Consider the following 9,351-nt stretch of genomic DNA (forward strand, 5'->3'; position numbering starts at 1 on the left):
CGCCCGGGGCTGGTGCAGCTCTGAGGAGTGGGTTTTTTTATCTTCTAAAGGAAACTTACGTTCCAGGTTAAAACAATAAGTTCACACATTATGAGTTGACTTAACTGTACTTTCATATGTCTGAGAAGATATATGGGTTAACTTGGTGGCAATTTTTCAAATGCAAAACCTCTTGATATTCCTCCCTTCAAGAGATGGAGCTTAACTGTCTCTCCTGTGAATGTGGGTGGAACTTAGTGACTCACTGCTGATGTAGAATATGGTAGAAGCCAAGGGATGTCACTTCTGAGATTGTTACAAAAGATACTTCTGCCCCTTCTTGGGTATACACTTTCTCTCTCTCTCTCTCTCTCTCCTGCAAATCTTACATTGAGGGAAGCTGTGTCATGAGCACTCCATGGAGAGGTCCACATGGCAAGAATCTTCTACAACAGCCACAGGAAGGAGCTTGAAAGTGAGCCCACCAGCCCCAGCCAACCTCCAGAGATCACAGTCTGTCAACAGCTTTATTGGAATCTCATGAAAAGCCCTGAGCCAGAACCACCCAGCTAAGCTACTCCTGGATTTCTGACCCTCAGAAACCGTGTGAGTTCCTAAGTGCCTGTTGTTTTAACATGCTAAGGTTGGGATCATCTGTTATGAATCCACAGGTAACTAATATATGCAGCTATCACAGAGCTGTTCAGGGCACAGGGAAGCCACCTCAGGTGATATGTACCTACTCGTGTGGCTGGGTCTTGATTGGTCTGGTGGGAAAAGGAATTCCCTCTAACTGGAAGGCTCAATTATTGGAGAGCGGGTGAAGGTAGAAAGAAGCTCACGAGATACAGGAATGTCCCTGCAGTTCAGCTGTCTAGCCAAAGAAGACAGAAGTGAGATCCTGAGCATATGGACACTGCTGTGCGGTGAGCAAAGTGTCAGACACAGAGGTAGTGCTGGCAAAGGGGTCAGTGAGGTCTGTCTTATCTGCAACAGTAGAGAACGCTCCCTGGTGTGGATAGGGTAAGGAGAACCTGGAGTAGTAGTGTTAGGCTTGGTTGGCTGGTGACAGTGGCCATGATGGTCATGGGAAAATGAGAATAATTTCAACAGGCTCCCCCAAAGCGTTGCCCGGGAGTTGGGGGGGGGGGAGGGTCGGTGCTGGCGTCAGTGGTGCGAAAAACACCTTTGCAGAGCTTGAAAAGGATTTGGCTCATTAATGCCTAGGGCTTTAAGATGGATGGATTAAACTCTAATGGTGAGAGATCTTGATTTCTCCTGCCCACAGAGGATGAAAAGTTCACATTTGGACATTAAATTTCAAAGTTAACACCTAAGGTGTATGGCGATCCTTTTGAGGCTGGGGTTTACTTAAACTTTCAGGAACTAGATAAAAACAGCCTTTCTTTTTTTATTTTCAACATTTATTTTTAAGTAATCTCTACACCCAATGTAGGGCTTAAACTCACAACCCGGAGATCAAGAGTCATGTGCTCCACCGACTGAGCGAGGGAGGCAGAGAGGGGCCTTTCTTTCTCATCTCTCCAATAATTGATTTTGAAATTTAATGAAAGAAAAATAAAACAAGTTAGAAAGTGTTTGAAAAATCTTAAAGACTAAAAGTCTCACAATCAACCGCCACAAGCCCAGCCCCCCAATTCCCATTTCATGAAAATAAATTCTAATGTGATCTTGTTGTATGTCTGAATACAAATTCAGTAAGGAATTGGTTTTCCATTCTGATTTTTCAATGAGCTGATGTGTTCATTGTTGAAGCACCCCCCCCAAACCCCCCGGTCAAGGTAACATTGTCACAATATTTTTCTGTGATTGACTCATTGTTTTAAAACCTGTCCCAAGAATAGATTCTCATTAATTAATTGAGTTTCATTGACAACAAAAATATAGTGATGCTATGCTATAATGTCAGAGTATACGGTGAAAATAAAGGAACCAATTTATCTGTTTCTTCAACAGATGTTCGCCAATGTCCTTCATGTGTCAGACTGTGTATGAAAGACCTAGAAGGCAAGTAGTGAATAGCTTAAAACCAAATAGTCATCAGGAGGAAGACTAGCACAGGAACGAGGTGAATGTTTCTACTATGGCTGCTGTAGGCTAATAATTACGCAGTACTTTATGCCTAGAGCTGGGCTAAGTATTGTGTAAGCATTATCTCCCAAAACTGTTACAATAACACCATGAAGTTGTCACGACTAAGATCCTCATTTTGCAGATTTAAAAAAAAAGAGGCTGATTAAATTCAATTTGCCCGAAGCCATACATACAGGCTGGAGCCTCTATTGGATGTGATTCCAAAGCCTGTGTTTTTCTTTTCCAGATCAGCAGGAGACACACAAAGGGAGCTGTGTGCACCGAGATAATATTACTAGACAGTGGATAAATTCGGAATTAAAGTCAGCACATGGACGTGGCAAAGAGAAGCAACCTCTGCAATGTGGGGAACCAGCTTAGAAGTTCTTCTGAACACCAATGAGGAGGACAAAAGGCCGAGCCCTGGAGAATGTGAAAAATACCAGGATGATTGGAATTTCTGGTGATTGGAAAAGCTCCGAATCCATGGGGGAAAAGGAATACATGGTAGAATAAAAATTCCTCTATTTAAGAAAAAAACTGATTCTGAACGTTGAAAAGATTCTTTAAGTATAGACTAGAATATCTAGGAAATAGAAACAATAAATGTGTTCTATGTATTTTTATCTGCAGTGAAATACAAGAAAATGCACAGGCCTTAAGGGCTTGCTTCTAGAAGTTTCAATGCACAAATATGATAGAGAATAATTCCCAAAACCTAGTACATTCCTTTATGCTGCCTTTTAATAATTTAAAAAAATTTTTTTAATGTTTATATATTTTTGAGAGAGAAAGAAAGAGTGCAAGCAGAGGAGGGTCAGAGAGAGAGGGAGACACAGACTCCAAAGCAGGCTCCTGGCTCTGAGCTGTCAGCACAGAGCCTGATGCGGAGCTCGAACTGACAATCTGTGAGAACATGACTTTAGCTGAAGTGGGATGCTTAACCAACTGAGCCACCCAGGTACCCTTCATTTTTTAAATGTTTACTTATTTATTTTGAGAGAGACAGAGAGAGAGAGAGAGAACACATGAGTGTGCCTGCAAGGGAGGTTGAGGCAGGGAGAAAAAATCCCAAGCAGGCTCCACGCTCATAGCCCAAAGTGGGATTCAATTTCACGAACCTCGAGATCATGACCTGAGCTGAAATCAAGAGTTGGATTCCCGAAAACTGTCCCACCCAAGGCCCCTGCCTTCTAATCATTCTTACTCCCAGAGGCAACCACCATTCTGATCTCTCTCACCGTCGATCACCATTGCCTGTACTTGAACTTCATATACCTGGAACTGTACCGTATGTAAGTGTCTGGGCTTCTTTGCTCTCCATATGTCTTCACAATCCATCAGTGGTTTATTTCTTTCTATTGCTGAGACACACTCCATTGTATGAATAAACAAAAATCTGTTTGTCATTTCTCTTGCTAATGAACATTTGGACTGCTGCCAGTTTGAGGCTATAATAAAGTTGCTATGAACATTCTGGTACAAGCCTTCTCATAGACATATGTTCTCACTTCTCTTGGGTAAATACCTAGGAGAGGATTTGCTCAGAGCGCACTTGTGTTCAATTCCACAGGAATCCACCACAGAGATCTCTATAAAGCGGTTGTATTTCTTCTGCTCTCACATACAATGTGCCAGACTTTTGGGGCTCCACATTCTGGCCAACTTTTGGTGCTGTCTGTTTCTTTCATTTTCATTTAGATAGGGAGTGATACCTTGTTGTGGTTTTAATTTTCACTTTCTTGAAGACCAGTGACCCTGGGCATCTTTTCAAAGTGTGTTAGTTGGTCATTGTCTTCTTTGGTGACGTGTCTGTTCAAATCACTGGCCCATTTTTAATGTAGTAAGGAGTTATAAAGACCTGAGCTGAGGTGGTCATAGCGGTGATAACAGAATGGTGTGAAGATGGGAGAGAGCACAGTGAGGGCTGTGTAGGACGTCTGGTGAGGTGAATAACAGTGGTAATGGTGAATTCAGTCAGACACAAGGAGTTGTGGTCCTAACCATTTCAACACTCTTAACACGACTCAGCAGAAATCTCAAAGGAAGACTTCTTTACACCTGGTCTTCACCCAACACGCACCCTCAACCTCTATTCTTTACATCACTTCTACATCTGGTACCATCTTGGGAACACACCTAGATCTAAAACAACTGTAGTAAATCATAAGCTTATAAGTGCATCAATTATACCCCCAATAATCTGAAGTAACATGTGTTTCATTGGTTCAGAAGTTTCTAGGAGGTCTCCATGGGAGATTCTTTTTTAAGTTTTATTTATTTTTGATAGAGAGAGCAGATGAGGGGCGGGGGCGGGGGAGGGACAGAGAATCCAAAGTGGGCTCTGATAGCCGAGAGCCCAATATGGGGCTCGAACTCATGAACTGTGAGATCATGAGCTGAGCCAAAGTCAGATGCTTAACCTACTGAGTTAAAAATCTCCATGGGAGATTTTTAAAAAAAGTATTACATTTTCAAAATCAACAAAAGCTACCCTACAGTCTTGAGTAATGTTTGCGCCCACTGATGCCTATGTTTAATTCGGTTTGGATTAAGAAACATATTGCCTCATGAAATTCCCCAACAATCTTGCCCCAGAGCACAGTTTACTTGGGGTTGTTGCAGTCATGACTCTTGTATATTCTAAATAAACACAAGTGGCTTTTTTCTTGGTGTTGTTTGTTATACACATATGACTATTTTACCTAGCTTTTACAGAGGCCAACCTGTGGATAGAGTAAGTCCATTTCTCAGTTATCCAGAGTCCCTGCCTCATGCAAGCGTGTGTGCCTCGTTAGAACAAGCTTAGTCACAGGGTGCTTACACTTCATGAAGCCATGACAAAAACCTCTCTTTAAAAGCCTTTTCTGAGTCATTTCCAGAAAAATCCTGATGCCTTGTTGGTTTCCACTTCTCATTATTCCCCTTCACTCAAGTGTGTGTTTGAACACATGACTCATTACAAATGCTTTTAGGGGGAAGTTCCCAACACAGGAAGCACGAAATGAGCTCAGTCACCTCTATTTCTTATATATATTTTTGTTTTTACTTAGCCATTAATCTGCAAATGATGGAGTTAGTTTTCTAGTAACCACATTGGTTAGATCCAAGGCTTAGATTTGCACAAAATGAAACGAATATGAAGTGCATATGGATGGCGTGATCACTGAGATTGTAGCACGTATGCCATGGACTCAGGAGTTGCGATCTCAGTGTGCTGTTTATTTCTGTGACAGCTTGCTTCCTTTTGCCCTGAGAAGTATAAGAAGTCATGCATTACCAAACTGTGATAAAACACTGTATTATAGCAGTTGATCAAAAAAAAAAACAAACAAACAACCCAATAGTATGAGATTTTGACAACTCTAATAGTTACTATAAAAAGAATTCTCAGCAGCAGAAAATGTTGTAGAGGGAGTAGAGGCACTATTTATAGAAATAATTTTGAAAATAACGTAAAAACAGTCTGATTATCTTTTGCAGGACAGAGTGCTAAGAATCAACATATCAAGATCTCCACAAGTTCGAGGGGAAATTACTGAAACCCAATTTTTTAATTTATCAAGCTATCATTTACATGTGAGAGTAATAGATTCCCAGGTGCAGAGGAATTTAGAAAGAATAATGTTTTACTTCCTATTGTTCCCATAAGAAAGAAACGCCATGAATGTAGTGGCTTAAACAAACCAAATTTATCCTCTTATAGTTCTGGAGGCGAGACGTCCTAAAATCAAGGGGTGCTGGGCAGATTCCATTCCTTTGCCTTTTCCAGCCCCTAGAGCTTGTCCACATTTCTGGTCTTGTGGTTCCTTCTTCTGTCTTCAAAGCCAGCATGGTTGTACCTCCCTGACCACTCACCCATTCTCCCAGATCCCTCTGATGCCCGCCTTCTGCCTCTCTTCCATTTACAAAGGACCCTTGTGATTCCACTGAGCCCACCCAGATGACCCATAATCTCTCCACCTCAAGATCTTTAAATTTAATGACATCAACAAAGTCCCTTTGCCACATAAGCTAACAAGTTCACGGTTCTGAGAATTAGGGCAGGAATATCTCTTGGGGTTAGGGGGCATTATTCTGACTACCATATGTACTAAACAAACAGGGCCCTTCTTGAAACAAAGGGAAAGATCATACACATTTAAAATTCATTTGGAAGAAAGCATATGAGACTAGTCCAAAAAATTGAAAAGTAATGATTGGGACATACCCTAATAATCTCTATAATTCTAGAGCTATAGTATAATTGACATCAGAACAGATACACAGAGTCAAAGTCCACTCTGAGGTCCACACATCCATATGAATTTAACCTAATGGAAAAATGAGAAAGAAATCCAATGCATATTGTTAGGAAAACTAACACGGCATTTTGGGCAGGAGGAGGTTAAAACCTGAACTCATATCTTATGAGACAATAAAGATTTAAATATATATATTTAAAAATAAAAATATGAAACTATTAGGAGAAAAATGTATTTTATGTTTTTAAAGATTTTATTTTTAAGTAATCTCTATACCCAAGCTGGGGCTCGAACTCACAACCCCGAGATCAAGAGTCGCATACTCCACTAACTGAGCCAGCCAGGCACCCCCTAATCAATTTAGTGAATGATTCTGTAATTTTAAAATGAACCTGGGGTCACCTGGGTGGCTCAGTCAATTAAGTGTCTGACTTTGGCTCAGATCATGAACTTGCAGTTTGTGAGTTCAGGCCCCACGTCAGGTTCTATGCAGACAGCTCGGAGCCTGGAGCCTGCTTTGGATTCTGTGTCTCCCTCTCTCTCTGCCATCTCCTGATTGTGCTCTGCCTCTCTCTCTCGGTCTCAAAAATAAACATTAAATTTTTTTTAAAAATTAAATAAATAAAATGAACATTAATTTCTAACTATAACTCCCAAGCCAGAACCCCTGAAAGGAAAATAATTGGTATATATGAAGACATAAATGGCTAAATAATAAAAATGATTTCTATATAATCAGAATAGTTGAAAGACCTATGATAAATTACTTACAACAAAATTGACCAAAGTTAGTGTCCTTATAGAAAAAGCTTTTACAAATCAATAATTAAGAGACAGTCACCACAAGAGAAAAGTGGGCAAAGGATGTAAGTAGACACTTTGGAAAAAAGGATTGAATAGAACACGCAAACATGAAAAGAGCTTTACCTGTCACAGTAGCCACTGTTGTTGGTTTTTTTCCAGGAAAAGTCAAATAGGATCAGTCAGTGTGTCCAAAGTCCTGACTGTATGCAGAAACGCTAATCCCAAATCATGCAAACTTCAATCATCATGATCCAATCTGCCCTCCGACAAAAGGAACAGGTAAAGATTTTCCTACCTGACAATCCCAATGATTTTTTTTAAAAATTCAGCTAGTATTCAGTTTTGATGTGAGTAGTTTTATTTATTTTTTGTTTATTTATTTATTTGAGAGAGAAAGAGAGAGAGCAGGAGAGGGACAGAGAGAGAGAAAGAATCCCAAGCAGGCTCCGTGGCATCAGCGCAGAGCCTGATGTTGGGGCTTGACCTCACGAACCATGAGATCATGACCTGAGCTGAAACCAAGAGTCAGATGCTTAACCGACTGAGCCCCCCAGGCACCCCTGGTGTGAGTGGTTTTAATGGGTTCAAATTTTCTGCAAGCTAACCACATTTAAGAGAATTTCAACTGTGTACATTCTTTGTTAAAAGCGAGTGCAATTCTTCCACAGGTGGCTGCAATAATGCCTTGGCCAGCAGGGCCAGGTGATTCAGCTCCTCTGGGCTCTCCTCTCTCTCCCCCTCCCTTCCTTTCCAGTCCATCATATGCACCTTCCCAGCAGATCCCTTGAAGTCGTAGTGAACCATTGCAAATTCAGGGGCCAGGGAGGCCAGTTGTGCCCTGTGAAAACAGCCTGAGTGTGGGCAATCACAATACATCCATTCCTGTGGCCTCACCCCAGGCTGGGACTGGTGGAGTGTGACCCACATGAGACCCATTGTTAATTCTCTACTCTTGTTAGGTCCCCAAACACAGCACAGATTTTTTTTTTTTTCCTCAGAGTCTGAGAGATGTATGGCAGATGAGTTCCACTCTTTCCTCTCTCTTGGGAATACTTTGGAAGTTTCTCTCTCCTTGGCCATCAGTGGGAAAGAAGAGGGGTGAGGGAGGTGTGGCTTTCTTAGTTAAACTTGAAATTCAAAACAAATACACTTTTTTGAAAAAATATAATTTATTGTTAAATTGGCTGACGTGCAGTGTGTAAAGTGTGCTCTTGGATTTGGGGCAGATTCCTGAGGTTCGTTTCTTACGTACAACACCCAGTGCACCCAACAAGTGCCCTCTTCAATGCCCATCACCCAATCTCCCCTCTCCCCCACCTCCCCCATCAACCCCCAGTCTGTTCTCTGTATTTAAGAGTATCTTATGGTTTGCCTTCCTTCCTCTCTGTTTGTAACTATTTTCAGAACAAATACTCCTAGATAAAGTCTAAATATTCATAGCATTTGACATTCTAACAGCCTATGTATAGTTTTTATTACCTCTGTGATTAGAAATTTACACTTTGAGGGGCACCTGGGTGGCTCAGTCGGTTGCGCGTCCGACTTCAGTTCAGGTTATGATTGCACAGCTTGTGAATTTGAGCCCCGCATGGGGCTCTGTGCTGACAGCTCAGAGCCTGGAGCCTGCTTCAGATTCTGTGTCTCTCCCTCTCTCTGCCCCTCCCATGATCATACTCTGTCTCTGTCTCTCAATGATAAATAAATGTTAAAAAAATTTTTTAAGTTGTTTACACTTTGAAGATATAGGTCTGTTGCTCCCCTGGGGAAAAGAGAGACTGGCATCTTAAAAACAGAATTAACTGCTTGCTTAGCCAGCACACACCAAGGGCAGAAAAGACATTTGAAATAAATTAATCCCTTACATAATTAAAATATTCATGACGACTCTGGGGCCTATGCCTTCACTTATACACTCATTCACTTTCTTCTCCAGAGATCAGACATTCTTTACTAACAATATTTTAATTTCAGATGGGCACGAGAAATCCATATTTACAGATTCCAAGTTTAAAACATCAGGAGGCTCTAATCTACCATCTTCTATTGCCTGTTCTTCTCCCCACACCAGTCCCTACAACTGACAGTCACCTGTAACTTCTAAGATGAATGCAGGAAAGGCATAAATAGGAATCTCCTAACAGAGCGGAGTAAGAATAGTGGAGATTCTGGAATTGTCTTCCACCACTCTTCAGGGTCATGTCTAAATCAGGCTCTCATGTTGCTAACCTGA

At 41.2% G+C, this 9,351-nt stretch overlaps 1 non-coding gene across 1 annotated transcript; it reads right to left on the reverse strand.

Moving 5' to 3' along the window:
• Nucleotides 1–7,285: 7,285 nt before the first annotated feature.
• Nucleotides 7,286–7,423, reverse strand: LOC120233390. The gene has a single exon (XR_005528804.1). It is a non-coding gene; the product is annotated as a U8 small nucleolar RNA (small nucleolar RNA).
• Between the last annotated feature and the right edge of the window lie 1,928 nt (nucleotides 7,424–9,351).

Source organism: Hyaena hyaena, unplaced genomic scaffold (assembly GCF_003009895.1).
Source record: "Hyaena hyaena isolate Hyena2069 unplaced genomic scaffold, ASM300989v1 scaffold_86, whole genome shotgun sequence".
NCBI classification, from domain to species: domain Eukaryota; kingdom Metazoa; phylum Chordata; class Mammalia; order Carnivora; family Hyaenidae; genus Hyaena; species Hyaena hyaena.